The sequence below is a fragment of the Thermobia domestica genome, chromosome 17 (genome assembly GCF_964235325.1).
Source record: "Thermobia domestica chromosome 17, izTheDome1.hap1.1, whole genome shotgun sequence".
Lineage (NCBI taxonomy): Eukaryota > Metazoa > Arthropoda > Insecta > Zygentoma > Lepismatidae > Thermobia > Thermobia domestica.
Genome location: NC_137470.1, coordinates 71,518,905 through 71,538,444, shown reverse-complemented (window position 1 = coordinate 71,538,444; position 19,540 = coordinate 71,518,905).

The window sequence follows — 19,540 nt, the reverse complement described above, 5'->3', positions numbered from 1 at the left end:
GCATAGGTTTCAAGCGTTATTAAATTTATATCTTCATAATATATTTTATGTACCACTTGAATGCACTGATCTATTTGTCTTGTAGTACATATTCACATATCGTCATATCACATATTTCATCCCAATCTCGTAGATTTTCTGCATGTTAAAATGCCAGATTTTCAGTAAATCAATCTAATTCACTATGTTTCTTCATTTTCTTTCATTTTTGACTATATAAAATGAATCACAATCATTGGACAATAGTACATTAATTGTGCGCACTAAATTGCCAAATTCGGCCCACTGTGGAGTGACTCGAGTTAGTTTCTTTCTTTTTTACAGTTTCAAATTGTTACGGTTTTGTTGTTTATAGCAGTCTAGCAATTAATACAAATTATGAATTTAGCCACATATTGTAAATCTAGTTAACTTAAGAGTGGGAAATATAGTGGCTTAATTGTAGATTAATATATTTATAGAATAAGGAACCATTTACTTTTTTTTACTGTAAGTTGTAATATATTCAATTACCTCAAATCAAAAATTAAAAAAATGAAATGAAATCTTTTAGTTTTGCGACCCACTGTTATGCCGGCTAGGTTAAAGGTTACAGTGACGATAAATGAATACAATGGTGGAATGAATGAAGTAGGAGGAAACGGGAGAATCCCTGGAGAAAATCCACGAATGCCGTGTTTGTCCACCACAAAGTTCACTTAGCGCAAGCTGGGATCGAACCAGGACACTACGTACAAGAGGTGAACGCTCAACCACTGAACCACGTGCCTCCTCAAATCAAAAATAAATTTGTAACTATTTTGACATTGCTGTTTTGACTGTTTGGAAGTTGCTCAAGAGTTCAGCAAACTAAATAGTTACAAGAATATTCACACGTATATTGGGAGACGTTGTCCCATGATCGCTTTCAAGTAATGACTTGAATGTTTTAGTATTATATTTCACACGTCATCGTGAATTCAAATGAACACTTTGGTTTACGTCACTATGCAACATTCCGCAGACTACATGAAACTATGTTCTCCACCACGGGCTTCCATGCATGAAATCGAACCAAGCATCACTCACACTAGAGATGATGATACTCTTCGACTAGGTCACCTTTTGATGTCTAGGTTAACTAATTTTAAGGGAATAATATCATTATTGTAAAATAATTGCTGCAGTGAAAAATTAAGAGATTTTAGGTTTATTGTGTCCCTATTGTATTTGGAGTTTTCATGGTTCCCAAAACGCAGAACACAGTGAAAAGCTATTTTTGTTATTTCATCGACTGCTATTTCTTGTAGCTCTTCTTGTTTGTCTAATGGCCACCACATATTCTTTTGATGTACGAGTGCACGGGTTTAATTTTTGATGGGAAAATAGCAAACATACCAGTTGTTCAGATTCCCATTTAACCCGAGAAAGCCCATGGTAATTTTACCCTTAAAAGGCCCAAGGAGTGCCTCTGAGACTCCCTGCTGCATATACAAGCTACTTGAGCCCATCGCGAGAAATTTGTATTTTCCGTCATTAATAGGAAAGGCTAGTCACTACTTTGCTATGAAATCATTTGTCAATGGTAATAAAAAATGAAGAGTATCAACTAATTAAAAAAATACATTCTTCAATAGGAGCCTCAGAGGCACCCCTTGGGCCTTTACGTTAGTATAAAAAATACCCCTATTTTTTTCTGAGGTAAAGTTAAAAAATGCTTAGGCAACGCAATCAGAGGGCGTATTTCAAAGAGATAGAAGAATTCTAGAGTCCAGGACACGGGACGAAATATCTATTAAGAATAATGGCATCAAAAGTTGACCAGGGTGCCTCCGAGGCACCCCTTGGGCCTTTATGTTAGTATAAAAAATACCCCTATTTTTTCTGAGTTAAAGTAAAAAAAAAGAGCCTAGGAAACGAAATCAGAGGGTGTATTTCAAAGAGATAGAAGAATTCTAGAGCACAGGACACGGCACGAAACACCTATTAAGAATGGCATTAAAAGTTGTCCAGGGTGCCTCCGAAGCACCCCTTGGGCTGTCTCGGGTTAAAGATCAAATTTGGTCTTATATAGCGTCTGCTGACAGAGAATCTAAATAGGAATCAGCCCATTCATCAATGCCATTTCCCGCGCTCACTAAGTCAGCTTTAGTGTCTCAATTTCAGTCTACCAATTTCTATTAATTTCAGCGTTAGTAGACTAAGACGGGTGGAGATAGTTATCACCGACCTAAAGCTCATTTTTTGTATTTAAAAAGAACATTGAGAAAAACAGACTTAATTTCGAAATTTAATAACCAACCCTCGTAGATAAAACGGAACAACTCTGACGCTTTCTTCATCGGTTTGGTATTTCGTACATTAGTGTTGGTAGGCCTCACTTCGATTTTTACGGCCATATATCGCCGAGGAACAAGAACTGTTCACGTGATAATAACGTGCTTAGTGAATGTTTCTTTGAGTCTGATTTTCGGGACAATCTCCTTCCACCTACGCACTTTTATAACTAAAAGCTTATTGGATAATAATTCTGGTCCCGACGCTAGGAGTGAACATCGGGTTTTTCCCGGTTGCCCATATACAAGCTTTGGTTTGTTAACTACAACGCTCAGTCAGAGTGTGTTTGGTACGCGTGCCTGTTTGGCATTTCGAAGAGCACCCACCACGGCGAGTGGGGTGCGTTACTTTCCAAGAGTAATAGAAGGAAGCGTTCCCCTTGGAAGGGTTAAGCTAAAGTAAAGTTTGATTTTGTAAGTTACATATAGTACGTGCTAACATTCTCAAGTTTGTCTGTAATATCAGGGTTTTCGTAATAAACGTTTGATTTCGGACTAGCGAGTAACAAGGAACTAAGAGCATAAGTTAAGACGATCACTCACATCTAGTAGCGGGAAGCTGAATTGGGATCCCGAAGTTTACCTACACCGCTCTAAGCTCATCCTGACCTCAGCCCCAAAACCTTCTGCGGACTTATCGTCTGGTGAATTCTACCCCAGGACCCGAGTGATATCAGCTGACCGGTCGAAGATTAACCGCGGGTAGTTAAAACATTGATTCGTTAATATATTTAATAGCCACCACTTCGTTGAACGTAATCAAACAGAATTAAGAGATGAAAGGTTAAAATAATCAAAGGACGCCAATAACAGTTACTCGTTTGTTTGTAATTTTCTGTGTCATTTTAATTGTATATTTCGTATCTAATAATATTATACTTTTACATAGTTTAACTAGGTTTTGTGATTTGTATAGTAATTCTCGTTCGTTAATACTTTTCCCAAAATTCACCATTCATACATATATTTTACTTTACGGTACTTATATTTTATTGATTTATGTGCCCAGCTTCAGTTTCAATAAAATATAAGTGCGGAAGTGATCGTGACCTGCCATGGTAAAGCTGGGGTGAGTGCAAATGAATGTTTAGATTTATAGAATTTCAACACCGACAGGGATTACATGATCACATAGTATCTTTTCTTAAGACGCTGAGTCGACTCGAATCAACTTCTTGTCGGTATCTAGTACCGTTCTGTTCTATGACGATCAACGTTAAGACAACAAACGGTTGATTTCTACCAATTCCGTCTTAGTAGACTAACTCGTAAGACAGGTAGAGATAGTATATTTTCTTAAGGCGCTTAGTCGACTTCAATAAACTTCTTGTTGTTACCTAGTACCGTTTCTGTTCTATGGCGATCAACGCTAACACCACAAACGTACAAACGGTTTTTTGTACCAATTCCGGTCTTAGTAGACTAAGAGGGGGTGGAGATAGTGTCTTTTCTTAAGACGCTGAGTCGATTCCAATAAACTTCTTGTCGTTATCTAGTAAGATAGAGTGGGGACAACTGAGATAATTTTCCGTTCAGATTTTTTAAAACCTACAATTCTGTTTGAACCGAGAAATCAAAGGTGGCATATGAAAGATTGATCCTTTGGGAACAGTCCACACTTTTTGGAGGTCAATAGAAAGAATATTACATTAAAAATTTTTGAAGTTAATTCGACAGTACATTTTGTCCCATTTGTCCTCACTCGCAGGTCAACTGAGACACCTATTGGTGTCAACTGGGACAAAGTAATATATATGTAAATAATAGGGAGTTTACATCAAATGATCAACATTCCGCGGGAAACCAGTATCAATTTTAAATATGTGACTATATAAACAAGAAACATCATACTCATGCCGTAAACGTCGCCACACCTAGAGGCCCACTTGCTGGTAAATGTCGATCGTTGCTATAGCGACGCGTCGAAGGACTGCTGCTAGTGTGCCACTGGCGGCAGGGTTTCATCGAGTCGAAAGAGATATCTCGAGTCGGGGTGTTGAAGTTCGAGGCGAGGACTTCGTTTTGGTCCGCGCTACTTCGATTCGTCGCGGAGAATCGCGAAGGGATAAACACGAACTATCGCCAGTCATGTGCATGTGGTTATTGTTATATATTATTTTTTCCTGACGAATTGTTCCTAAAATGAGTTAGAGGGGCCATGAGTAACCTCTGTCTCTACATCATGAAGTAAAAAAATCTTGAGATGAGTGCGTGGATTTAGATGGCAACTGTCGGCGATCATTTGAAAGTGAATATGGGAGAACCAAGAAATCAAGTAAATAGACTTGCGTCATTTTGTTATAAAATTACATGGCGAGCGGATTTTATTTGATCCCAAACTGTTATCGTGGAATATACGTGGTTGCAGGAGCACTCAGATTAGCCAAATTAAAAAGACCTCAACGATTTATACCTCTACAAGCGACGTTTTGTTAATCGCTTCCATGGTCAAGTCGGAAGAGCACGCGCCTAGTAATCAAAACGTTGGTGGTTCGCGCAGACCGCGTGGTACATTTTCTTTACTTTTTTAGTGTTTTTAGACTCACATTAATGTAAACAAATTATGCATATAGGCGATTCAACAAATTTTGGGGGAGTAATTTTGTTGTTCATTGGTGTTTCGTCGCGTCTCTTCCGCTGGAGTGATAATTTTCAAAACGGAAGTGGGGCCACCGTGGATCGTCGCTGAGGGATCGCCAATTTTTGGCGAGATAACGCTAGTTACCCATCAGTGGTCCACTGACGCTTACGGCATGCGGATACTTAGGATCTATTTTTAATTGCTACTCTTAGTGATCAAAATTGTAAAAGTAACCTTTAGACGAATGGCAAAAATTGTGAGAAATATTTTGAGAGTTCTTCAAACTTTTATTGTTATTAGTTCTAATTTGAAAACTTTGTGAACATGAAGCATCCAATAAGTAGTAGGTAGGTTGGCTAAACTACTCACAAGGCGACGAACATAAAGTATGGTAATGTGAAGTAGATTATTAATGGAAAACAATGCCTGTAATGCAGTCCTTACGATTGACTATCATTATGCCATTAGGTTTACAAAAACAGAATATATTAAGCTATTTACATTATTAGAAGCATTACTTACAAAAATATATCTAGTAAGGCCAACCGGGACATTGTCCGAGTTGTCCTCACGGCAAATGCCCCAGTTGACCACACACGGCCATTTTTAACATTCCATCTGAATACTCAAACCCGCTTAATCTAGCGCATAGAATCGGCTTTCTGTATTGAAATCCTAAAAGTCACGTGTTGAATATAGATATTCGCCTTAAGAATACATAGGTGTTATAAGGAGGAAATAAGATACAAAAAATTTACTTTTAGCTGTCAAAAATGTTCTTCTTGCTTTCCTCTTCTTTGTGCTTGTTAGATTGTACGACTTACACGCCATAAACAACAACCGTTTGACACTGGATCCACAGTACTACAAAAAAGTTCTCGTTACTGCCACTAGACTGTACCAACAATCAATGTCCCAGTTGACCTGCCGTCCCAGTTGTCCCCACTCTACCCTACCGTTTCTGTTCTATGACGATCAACGCTAAGACTACACATGGTTGATTTCTACCAATTCCGGTCTTAGTACACTACGACGCGTGGAGACAGTATCTTTTCTTAAGACGATGAGTCGATTCGAATCAACTCCTTGTCGTTATTTTGTACCGTTTCTGTTCTATAACGATCAACGCTAGGACCAGAAACGGTTGGGTTCTGCTAATTCGGTCTTAGTACAGTAACACGGTAGTGATGCGTCTCTTGTGTGAAATATCACCATGTGTTAATATATTATTGTCATAGAAGGTTTTAAGATTTCAAATAATCAATTTATTATTCGTGAATTTTGTTTAACTGTGAGTGATGATACAGTAAATTTGCATTGTTTAGTAAACTCACCGTTAGAATACAATTAATTATCATTAGGATGTCAAAAACAAATTGATTGTTTAATAGATTGTATGAATTACGTTGGAATAATAAAAACGGGTATAGCGTATCACATATACGTAACCTTGTATATCAATTGTGTTTGCAAGATACAACTTTTTATTGTAAAGGTGCAGAAAAATCCATTTTGATTAAGAAAACATTTTCGTTAGATAATGTTGTTGACCTTGAATAAAACAATGTCCACCATTAAGTGAATTATGTGGTAATGTTACAAATTAATATTCTGTTCATGAACAAAATATAAAACTTGAGAAAAAATCAGGTTGCGGATATCGAAATGCACAAGAAATGAATTATTGGTGGACGTTCCAACAATCAACAGCATTAACTAATGCATTTTTCATGTTACCTTTTCATGATTGATAATGTAAATGAAACACAAGAAGTAAAATTTTAAAACTTTTATTAAAAAAAACTTTTGATTTGGATATTTACGTACATAATACATAAACAAGAAAACTTATTATTTCAGATAAATATTTTGTTTTCTTTTTTTAAAAAAATTACTTAGATGGTTATGTACAATCTTATCATTCTTTTTAATTTTTACTTATGAAACAAACTTAGTATTTTTCAAATGAATTATTGCGTACTATACGATACATGAAAGAAATACAAAATATCCACACAACACGGATTCTTCGTGTTGGTATGCTTGACTATTTACATAATAAACTTTAGTATTTTTACATAAGAATCAATCTCTTTTGGCATTGGCATTTGTAAACTCTCAAAATAAAATCCTTCATGATTTTTGTTTATGTATAGTCCATCTCAGTGAGTTCCTCCAGAATGTGATGTATCCAGATTAATGATTACTCCAACAGGAGTGTGCACTGTTTGTGCAATTGTGTCAATTGAATAAATACCACTCACATATGATCCAGTTTTTTATCAGTAGGAAGAACTTTTAAAATTCCATCTGTATACATTTTTTAACTTTATTTATCGGAGTAGAAATATATCACTTGTATTGTTTACAAACAAAATATAGTTAAACACTTTTACACATTCTTTGTATAATAAGGCTTCGTGTATACTACAATTGAATCACTGATTGGAAAAAGGGAATAAGTGCATCAGACCTAAGTTTTCAAAAACACTAAAAAACCTTCCCGAGGCGTTGTTTGTATTTATTGCAAAAAGTGTATAATTGATTACTTGTAGCAAAAGAACTAACAAACACTAAGACAAGAAGAAAAATCTTATATTGCAGCACTGCAATTGGTTAGATAAGCTTTAAAATGGAAAAAATATTCCCTTTTTCCAATCATTTAGAGTTGGACGCAATTGTATCTGTTTTTAGGGTATATAATGTGCAGTTTATGGCAGAAAGCTATGAAAATATACATGCTGAATACAATGTTGTATGTTAATCTTGGATATATGTATCCAAACTATCACGCATGTTTGGCTTCTAACACTTTTATTGTCACCGTTCTTTCTTTCTTTCTTTCTTTCTTTTTTTCTTTTTTTTTTGTTTTTTGTAAAGCACATGTTATTCGTACAGCAAGAAAAGTAATACAATCGACAGCTGAAAAAATACCTAGCAAAATACGTTGTCAAAATGGAATGACTTTACATAGGCTCCTATCCGTCTGCATCTTCGTCTTCTACAGTTCCTTGGTCAGTGGTTTTCCATGAACAAATCATCCTATAAATTTTTTTGTATTGGTCATGTATGCATATGATGATTTGTGAAGAATCGCTTATCTTTTTCTTGATTGGCCAATCGTATGCCTTTGACGTTGGCAGTAGAACGTTTGTCACATTACTTTTGAGTAATCGAAAAATATCAGTTCTTAGTTCATTGATAAACTAATGAGCTTGCACATAACCTGGAGATTCTGCTTTGTAAACAGTGTCTTTATTTACTTACTTGGAATTTCACTGTTTTTTCCACAATGCTACCTCAAGATTTCTTTTAAAACGTTTGCCACCAATGTTTTGAAATCTAAGACTTCTTCATTGACAACTTCGTAAACCTGAAATGGAGTATCAATATTTCTTGCATTCGTAATCATGTGGTTTTACTGTGCTGGTAAATAAATGCGATTGTGTCGTTTGAGTTCTTGTTTGCTTATAACAAAATTTCAGTCACATCGAAAAAACTGTGACCTATGACAGGCATATATTGCTGTACAGTGGTAAACCGTTATGACACGATAGGACTGAAAAGCATTAATGTCATTGTATGATTGCAGTTTTGGTATTGTATGATCACCACTTGTATCACTGAAAACACGTAAATCTGTAACTAATTGGGGCAAATATTTCTCTATAGATTGTGCAATGCGAAGACAAGGCGAAGTATCCTAACGTCAGCAGAGGGCTCTAATAGTTGTCTACATACACACAGTCTCACAGTTGTGGTGGTATCCTATAGTACTGGAAGAAGGAAATAAGAAACGTAGTTATTCCCTTTTTCTAATCAGCGAGATATTTTGTCTTCTACATTGGTCATATAGAGTTGCCCAAACAGTCCTATTTTCTACTCAACGATATAACTATCTTAAAGGAACACATCTGCTATCTCAGGTTAAAATCGCAAAAAATTGTACTTATTCCCTTTTTCCAATCAGTGGTTCAATTGTAATGTCCAAAGCGATGATTATAATGTGCACATTTTGACACATGGAAGCCTAGAGATGTGTATGGTGGACAGCCAAACCCTCGAGATTAACATCATGTTGAAGAATTGCCTGCAGAAAGTCCTGGCGAGCTTTACCGTAATTGAAAACGGATGTAATATTCGTACAATATTTACGAAGAATTTCTTTAAGGTGTGAGTATTCGACATCTCCTTCGTGCCATTAGATTCCATAAAAAATATCACATAAGTATTTGTTTGCCTCTAATATTGTTTCACACAGTTCAGTAGTAGCGCACGGTGGTTTAAATATCTAGCTCTGAACGAATGGTATATCTGGATTAGCTATTGCGAACTCTCTAAAATCTTGCGTATACAATGCAAGTCACTGGTTGTGCTAATGATCCTTTAAATGAAAATTTTAAATTAACGGGAGCGTTACGTACCAAGTCCCAAGTATTATCAACTAATGTATCAGTAGGGAATAGAATAAATGCATAAAGAGTGTATCCGTGTGGGTATTCATCATATGTAATAGTATGGCCGACATCTTTTTAAAATATTCCTGTACCGGAAAACAGTTCGGTAAATTAAAATGTATAAATTATTTGAAAACGAACCAACTTGTAGTTGCAACTTATTAGCGTTAAAGTTTTGGAATTCAAAAGGGTTAACTTCTGATTATCGATTAAAGGCTGCGTTAGAGACAAATCCGATAACAATCGCTTTAGGTACATTTCCAAGAAACAGATTATCAAGGTTGTATGAATGTACTTGTTGAGGTATTGTATAAGATCGAGTTTCAACCCTTGTGGTAGGTAATTTTGCCGTTTCATGTACCATACTTATATTTATTTCCATACCAACATGTGCAGACGCATCAACACGTCGTGCATAAATCGCAACTTCTTCAAGCACTACTTTATATGATGTATTTGGAACATGCATTAAACAAAACATATCTTTTGTACGATGTTATTTAATACGAAGACCAACTTTCTTTGGAAGCACACGACCTAAACTTGCAATATTAACATGGATACGTCCATACATTTCAAATGGTGCACTATTTTTAGCAAAATTTTACAAATAATGAATATCTTAAAATATGAGTATTTGGACTTTACCTATTTCATACCACAAATTATTGCAATACGTAATAGTGGTGTTTGGTATCACCTAAAAATTGATATTGCACAATATCACTATACACGAAAATTTGATGTGGATATCCAATATCAACGTAACGTTGTTTAAATCTGCGTTTATGCAAAACAAGATCTTTATTTTAGGAAAATCCTAATTGCAGAGACAATGTTGGTTACAATGTAAGTGATTCAACACGATGATCACAATCTACGAATACTGTGTTTGACGCACCAAATCTTATGAATCTGGATACTTTATTTAATTCTTCGAATAAATGGTACACATTCGGATAATATCCAGGTGTAATTCTACTTTTCTGAGGTTGTGTATCTTTTATTGTATACCAAACAACATTTTCCCCATAAGTATTATTATGACACCTTAGCGGAATATGTATTTCATTTAAACCATCACACCAATCAGATTCAGATAAACGAATAGTAATATTTAATTGATTAATAAAATGTGACGGGCTATTTTCAGGATATACATCAGTACTAGCTTTTGGAACGAGTGTAATGTAAAAATTCATCAATACTATCAGAAATCATTTTTGCTTAAAGTGTAGTGTTAAGTTTGAAGTTTCGAATTGATCGTCCGTGTTCATCTTTTAAGTTTACTTCTAACGTGTCAAATTACTTTTTCTCTACTTTAACATAGAGTGGTGTGAGAAACAGAAAACATGCTCTTCGTCATAAATATTTAGTTTTCGAAGTAAAATTCCAACGTCTTGTTGTTGTTTTACAAAATCAAAACGAACATTTACTTCAGTTGGAATATTATAATCTAAATTGCAAAGGAATTTTCCACGTGCAAGTATTCTTTTTTGTGTATTTGGTGGTTTTAAGTATATGCAGGAGAAAAATCTGTTGAATGTTCATTAATAAAAGCTAAAATGTGTTGTAATACTTTGTAATACCAATCATACATTCATCTGATGATTTTAAAATATGAGATATAACTATTTGATTTTTGATTTTATGATATTTTATCAGAAGTATTTTTTAGGTATCATATGTAAAATACTTTTAACAGAAGAATAATACCCCGGAGTAATGGTAATTTCGTGACGTTCAAGTTTACCGTCAATTACACTGTTTATCTTATTTTTCGTTCCTTTTAACCTAGATTATAAAATCTCCAAGGAATATTAATTTGTGTTAATGCAACACCCAATTTACCATCCCTTAAATCAATAGGTTGTTTAGTATCCTATTGATCAATCAAGTTTTACTGTATAGGAAGCTGTTGTATTATCAAAAAGTTTACTACCCGCATTTGAAGGAAGAGCAACGTAAAATTCGATTTAAAATGTTGAATTCACTTTGAAGACTGAACAGATTTCGTTTTAATCCATGAATTCATACTTGACGTATATCCTGACCACTTTACATAAATCCATCACTTTTTCCGTTTAACTAGTTTTTCAATGAAATATTTTTTGTTTGAATTCAGTATTACTTTTAGTACTTCTTGTGCATAAAATATACCTTTAATTTCATCCCCATTCCAATCTTTTAATTCACAAGTTAACAGAATTCGACTTAATACAACGATCTACAACAAATATTTCTTGGAACCATTTTGGTAAATATCCTTTTTTCCAACTTTACTAACACTGTTTGTATTTACTAACACTAACGTCATCATCCGGATAAAATTTACGTGGTAATTTCCTCTTTATTGTAGTTGTTCCGTATAATGTATTCCATACTTAATTAATGTTTGAATAATTCTGCATGTGCCATTTTAATATTTCTGTGATACAAATGAACCCAGTTATGTACAATTTTCTCGAGAACATCAATGTAACGATAAGTATTTTTTGTTGTAAAGAACGGATACATTTTTTTCTTTTAATAATCGTATACAACTTTCTGCTAATGCACATTTAATTTCCAAATGTACGCTATAATCATTAATTTCTTAGCCTTGAAATAAACGTTTTACATATTAATTATAAAATTCACCATCTAAATCCGTTTGTACATGACTTAATTTTTAAAAAATGTGATTGCTTTAACCATTTCAGGACAATTTTTCGTGTTTAATGGAACGTAATACGCATACCGTGAGAAAATATCAATACAACATAAACTATATTTATAATTATAATTATACTTGGCAACATTTTGCATATCTGCTAAATCCATTTGTAATGTTTTGTTCGGCGCAGTAACATATTTTTTGTTCGAAAACTTTTCGTGCTGATGCATGCAATGTATACGCGTCTTGTGATACTACATATTCTTTAACTTTCTTTCTTGATAATTTAGTTTTACATCGTAATGTGTTAATACTAGATAAAGAATCTGGACTTGAATAATCATAATATATATTTTTGATAACTCATTTTTATTACATTTTATATTCTTTCCAACCTTTTAAAAACTTGGCTTACGTATTTTACTACCAATCACTTTAGGTATACTCACGGGAGTAGATATAAATTATTTTAGAACATTAAGTTCTTCTAACAAAATTTTAAACTCTTGAATTCCTACTGGTTGTCTTGAGTATTTTTGCGTACGAACACCATTCACTAAATCTATAATATTTGAACCTCCAATTTGTTTTCCATGTATACTCACTGTTTCAGAATTATCGGAATCTATCTTATTTGAATTTATTAATTGTTTTATTGATAGATCTGTTTTTTCGATGTGTTTTCGGTACTGACTGTAAAATGTTCGATACAACGGGTAAAATAAAATGATTTGGTTTAGATGTTGATGCATGATCTTTTTCAAGAAAGGTAATGTAATACGTTTCTGTGTAGAAGAATATTGTAAATACTGATGTAATACCTGCAGATACGTTTTCCATTTTCTTCAATAATAAGATTACGAGGATGTAAAATACTACACATTTCTTCATCTAATCTCGATTGACGTGTATCGATAGACTTAGGGTTTGATTCAAATTGATGTATAGCATTTTCAGAAACTAAAGTCATTTTACGTAATGTTGACATGTTTTTATCTTCCAAAAACACTACTTGCTATAGGTCCCAGAAGAGGACCTAGTAACAACCATGGGCGTCTCTGGCTTGTTAAAATTGGAGGATGGGGACGACTAGAATGCTAGTAGACCCCATCTAAAATTATGTCAAAATTATGAGTAAACTGGAATCTACTTTACTGATGGCATCCTCTCTTTCTACCTTTAGCAACACAATTCATCATAATTTTCTTTCATCACATGTAGACTACTTGAAGAAGAAAATTAACTTTATATATAATATGATCCTTCGGTAATTTCTTCATCTTGACATTCCTACCGGTGAAATCCTGCTCAGTGTTCTCAAACGCATTTGCAGCAGTGTAGTTTTATACTCCTCATATATTTGATTTTTAGCTAACAAAATCTTAACTCTCTGAAAGAAGTCTTACGATACACTTGATTTGATTGCGAATTGCGAATTTTTGATTTTCATTCTTCTTTTATAGGCCTCTTCTTATTCTTAACTCAAAAGATATATTATCTACCTGTTTGTACATTTCGCTGTATGTTTTGGAACTTGTCCAATGAGCCATCCTCGTTTACTTCGTTTTCAGTTTTGATGTCTAAAATGTACAGTTCATTCTTGCTGTCATCCACCTTCCTCAAGCTCAATTCGCTCATTAAACGCTCATTTCTATCTTCAGTTTCTATATTGTGATAGTAGTTGTCCCTTGTGCCCTTCTACAATATTCGCATAAAATTTACTCTCATATATACTGTAAAATTCAAATTTCTCTATCTTCTTAAATTCTTCTTGTTACCTTCGCTTCTATTGTATATTTCCCCGTCTTTGTAGATTTTCCTTAATTTGCAGATAAACATTCTATAATCTTTTCCTTCCCTTGTCCAAACTCTCTTCGTTATGGAAGCCAATTGTCGCTGGTTAAGCAATAAAAATATTGTGTGCCTGCAGCCGAGAGTACTTTGACTAACCAAGAAGGATAACTTTTAAAAATCTCTCTTTGAAAGACACACATCAGGCGGACATTCTAATCACATTACCCGAGTGTTTAAGAACAGACATAACTTTAATTTGTTCTGCCTATGATTTTATTTGTTCCATATAAATCTAAATACTTAGATCATTGGTTCATTTACCTCGTACTCAAAATATTTGGGGTGACGCGTCCCCCTGTCCCCCGCCGGAGACGCCCGTGGTAACAACGGTGAAAACCTTGTTAACCTTTCTTAACTAATATCTTCCTTTTCTTGTTTAATGCTGTACGTTGTTGAGAGAGAACTCCCAAGATTTTTTGTCTACATAATCGTTGCCTTTGACGAGAATTTAAAGTTGCCTTTCATTGTATTTTTACCAACTTTGAAATGGTTTGTATTAAATCACCTGAAGCACTTTTCAGAATATGTTTACGTTTTTCTAGTTTACACTTCCACAGAACACGGAGTGTGTTAAAGTATTGTTTCATCTTCAACATCTTGAAACAAACTAAAGATAAACTGCAATTCCATCTTCTTTTAGATTTGTGTACAAATACATCGTTTCACTGGGAAATATATATGCACGTATACGTAAAGCATAATTTGTTTTTGTGTTAAATCAAATATATAAGTATGAGGTGAAAGTGTTAGTGTATCAAATACAGCGATGATATGTTTACTTTGTCGTGATATGATTTGACTAGCTAAATATTAAATTTGTAATTTATCACGTGGATTTTTAAATAATATAATATGCATTTAAACTAATATCACGTGCATATTATCCTTTGGAAATAAGTTTTGTACTATAAATATTAAGGTTAATTGTTTTATGATTTGCATATTTTGTAAATAAATTAGCAACATCACCATTGGTTTCAGACATTCAATCATCTAATATTAATAATGAATTTTCTTCAATGTGAAAAGTATTCATATCTGGAATTCCCTCTACGGATCGAATATATGCAAGTGAATCTAAGTCTGGTATTTCTGCCCCATAGCACCATTCAATTTCGCGAAATGATATAGTAAAGATCTGTTCACGTTCATTAATAAAGGATTTTTCAAACAAGTTTTATCAGACCTTGAAGGACCACGAATTAAAATGGTAGTGGGATGATTAAACATTAATATCTTGTTGTCAAATGAAAACATGCAATAGAAAGCTCACCTTCTATACGTTCACACACTCATTCGGCCACACATATGAAAGAGCTTCTACAAGAAGCGACCCAACGAAAAATTAAAATAACTAGACGTTTAACAAAATATGACTGGAATTGTTAAGAACAAGCTTCCATAGAAGCGATATAATAAATAAGTCGAGTTTTCACAGAAAGTATTTGTTAATTCGCAAATGAAATTTGCTCCGAGTAATGTATTACGAGACAAGAAAGATACGAAATAAATAAATAATGCGTTTGCATAGCAAACAAACTAGCACGCTCACATTCATTCGCAATTCGCGTTCGTGGGTCAAATGTTGTCTCTTGGTAGACGTATGGTATAGTTCTAGTCTTTTGTACTGTGGCAGATGCTAATGGTGTCCACAATAACTATAAATGGATGTAGATCATTATTTCCAAAGAAAGACTCGATTTTGGACTATTTTTCTAAAATTAGTAAATATAGCTACCGACGCTCATCTTCGAGGGCAAAGAATAGAGTGGAGTAAACAATTTTTTGACGCTGTTTTTCAATAAAGACTTCATGACTTGTTAATAATTAAGAAAATAATGCAATTATGTGTATCGTGTTTTCTCTTTTTAGAAAAGAGAATGTAACGTATGGGTAAATTGAGAGTTAAAATTTGTTTGTATTGGAATAGTTGCTACGTCAGCTTTTCGTTTGGAGGAAAGAAAGAGATGTACAGCTGCCTGGTGTATAGGTATGACGTCAGCTATCAATTTCGAGACAGGCTAACCTTCGCGGCTGCTTGTCTGGGTGGAAGGAGTTAGTTGTGATTAAGTTCTTATAGGGAAGAGTATTTTGCCTGGACTTGACTGCATTCGCGATTCGATTAAGTCTAATTGGTTTTAATTTAAATGGACTTAGTATCGAAAAGATTTTTAGTAGTGCTTGGCGATTAACGAAAATGGACAATGAAGTTGAGTTAAAAGAAAAATTCTATTCGTGATTTGAAATAGAAGTGATATTGAGAACTCAGTTTTTGTCTGAGTATTGTTTCTTCGTTGGATTTAATATCACGGAGTTAAATACAAAATTTCTGCTGTTTCTGGGATTGTGCTGATTATTGGCTTTCTCAGCTAAATTGATAGGAAAAGGATTTGGACTTTCAGTCTCCAGTTTGTGTCAAAGCTGTTTCCGAGTGTGTTTAATGTAGTCGTAGAAGGAAAGAACGAGCCCATCTACTAGAAGCCTGGCAGCAATTAGTATGGTAAGTAAACGTAGATAAGACTTGTAGAACCTTCTTGTCTGCGTTAAGTAAATGTTGTCTGGTTGTGTAATTGTTTTCCATTCGATTGATTCTTTTTTGATTGAACATTCTGATTTCGTTAGAAAGCGGAAAGTTAGAGATTCAAATATGCTCGTGGTACAATAATTTCAGATTAGAAGAAAACACATAGTTGGTTGATAGCATTTCTAAAAGGTTAAAAAAATAAAAGAACATGAGTGACAATTTTTAAACCTTTGGTACCCATTTCGAATAAGTTGCCCTCCATATTCTGTTTGCTTTCTGTAGCTTATTAAGATTATAGATTCTTTATCTAAATCAAATTCGTAGACGGAATAGGAATGGAAGCGTAACAAATTAGGAACGTATTCACAACTGCACCTCAAAATTCAACACTTAATCTATGTTGTCTCCATTCACAATAATTATCGCTACTCAATATTTTTCGGGATGTTCTTTTGGTTTTGTATAGTAATATTTTGATGGTCAGAAATAAATTGGGATTTTTATTTATTTTGCATTATCTCCTAGATTCCCGTTGTTATTCGATGAATAATCTAGAATTGGGTTAATATTGATTTGTGTTCGAATGGTTTCAAATCTAGATGGGTTGCAATGATTCGTGATTACTGTTCGAGTTACGTCACTGTTCGTAGCTCTTAGGTCAAGGATTAAAACGCGGTAGAAATAACATTCTCTATTTGCACACACAAATGGGAGACGTAAGACATGTGCCCCTCTGCTTCCTCTAAATGACGATATGAAAAATTTCCGAGGACGTCAGATGGAACACATTTTACAAGTTTTATCCTATTTTGACAACTTTCGAGAATTACGCTCCCCGCCCCTTTTGTGTGAATACATAGAAAATGTTATTTTTTGGCGTTTTAATGGTACTCCGAAGAGGTAACAATGCTGCTGGTTTCTTTCCAATCTCTAAATTCCTTCTAGTCTTGTTCAAAGGGCCAAACCATAGGTTTTTATAGATAATATGTCACCTCTGTTCCCTCTTAATAGGAAAAGAAAAAATAACATTTTGTTTTCAGAACGTCAAATGGAATAAATTTTACACCTTTTATCCTTTAGACAATTTTTGACTGTAATGCTCCCGTCTCCTCTTTCTGTGTGCAAATAGAATATGTTGTTTTTCCGCGTTTTAATGGAAGGACGAAGAGCTACGAATTCTGCAAGTTTCATTTCAATCGATCAACTTCTAGGCTAGACCCAAGAGCCGAACACTTACCGGAAAATGTTATCTTCTTAAATTCTTCTTGTTACCTTCGCTTCTATTGTATATTTCCCCGTCTTTGTAGATTTTCCTTAATTTGCAGATAAACATTCTATAATCTTTTCCTTCCCTTGTCCAAACTCTCTTCGTTATGGAAGCCAATTGTCGCTGGTTAAGCAATAAAAATATTGTGTGCCTGCAGCCGAGAGTACTTTGACTAACCAAGAAGGATAACTTTTAAAAATCTCTCTTTGAAAGACACACATCAGGCGGACATTCTAATCACATTACCCGAGTGTTTAAGAACAGACATAACTTTAATTTGTTCTGCCTATGATTTTATTTGTTCCATATAAATCTAAATACTTAGATCATTGGTTCATTTACCTCGTACTCAAAATATTTGGGGTGACGCGTCCCCCTGTCCCCCGCCGGAGACGCCCGTGGTAACAACGGTGAAAACCTTGTTAACCTTTCTTAACTAATATCTTCCTTTTCTTGTTTAATGCTGTACGTTGTTGAGAGAGAACTCCCAAGATTTTTTGTCTACATAATCGTTGCCTTTGACGAGAATTTAAAGTTGCCTTTCATTGTATTTTTACCAACTTTGAAATGGTTTGTATTAAATCACCTGAAGCACTTTTCAGAATATGTTTACGTTTTTCTAGTTTACACTTCCACAGAACACGGAGTGTGTTAAAGTATTGTTTCATCTTCAACATCTTGAAACAAACTAAAGATAAACTGCAATTCCATCTTCTTTTAGATTTGTGTACAAATACATCGTTTCACTGGGAAATATATATGCACGTATACGTAAAGCATAATTTGTTTTTGTGTTAAATCAAATATATAAGTATGAGGTGAAAGTGTTAGTGTATCAAATACAGCGATGATATGTTTACTTTGTCGTGATATGATTTGACTAGCTAAATATTAAATTTGTAATTTATCACGTGGATTTTTAAATAATATAATATGCATTTAAACTAATATCACGTGCATATTATCCTTTGGAAATAAGTTTTGTACTATAAATATTAAGGTTAATTGTTTTATGATTTGCATATTTTGTAAATAAATTAGCAACATCACCATTGGTTTCAGACATTCAATCATCTAATATTAATAATGAATTTTCTTCAATGTGAAAAGTATTCATATCTGGAATTCCCTCTACGGATCGAATATATGCAAGTGAATCTAAGTCTGGTATTTCTGCCCCATAGCACCATTCAATTTCGCGAAATGATATAGTAAAGATCTGTTCACGTTCATTAATAAAGGATTTTTCAAACAAGTTTTATCAGACCTTGAAGGACCACGAATTAAAATGGTAGTGGGATGATTAAACATTAATATCTTGTTGTCAAATGAAAACATGCAATAGAAAGCTCACCTTCTATACGTTCACACACTCATTCGGCCACACATATGAAAGAGCTTCTACAAGAAGCGACCCAACGAAAAATTAAAATAACTAGACGTTTAACAAAATATGACTGGAATTGTTAAGAACAAGCTTCCATAGAAGCGATATAATAAATAAGTCGAGTTTTCACAGAAAGTATTTGTTAATTCGCAAATGAAATTTGCTCCGAGTAATGTATTACGAGACAAGAAAGATACGAAATAAATAAATAATGCGTTTGCATAGCAAACAAACTAGCACGCTCACATTCATTCGCAATTCGCGTTCGTGGGTCAAATGTTGTCTCTTGGTAGACGTATGGTATAGTTCTAGTCTTTTGTACTGTGGCAGATGCTAATGGTGTCCACAATAACTATAAATGGATGTAGATCATTATTTCCAAAGAAAGACTCGATTTTGGACTATTTTTCTAAAATTAGTAAATATAGCTACCGACGCTCATCTTCGAGGGCAAAGAATAGAGTGGAGTAAACAATTTTTTGACGCTGTTTTTCAATAA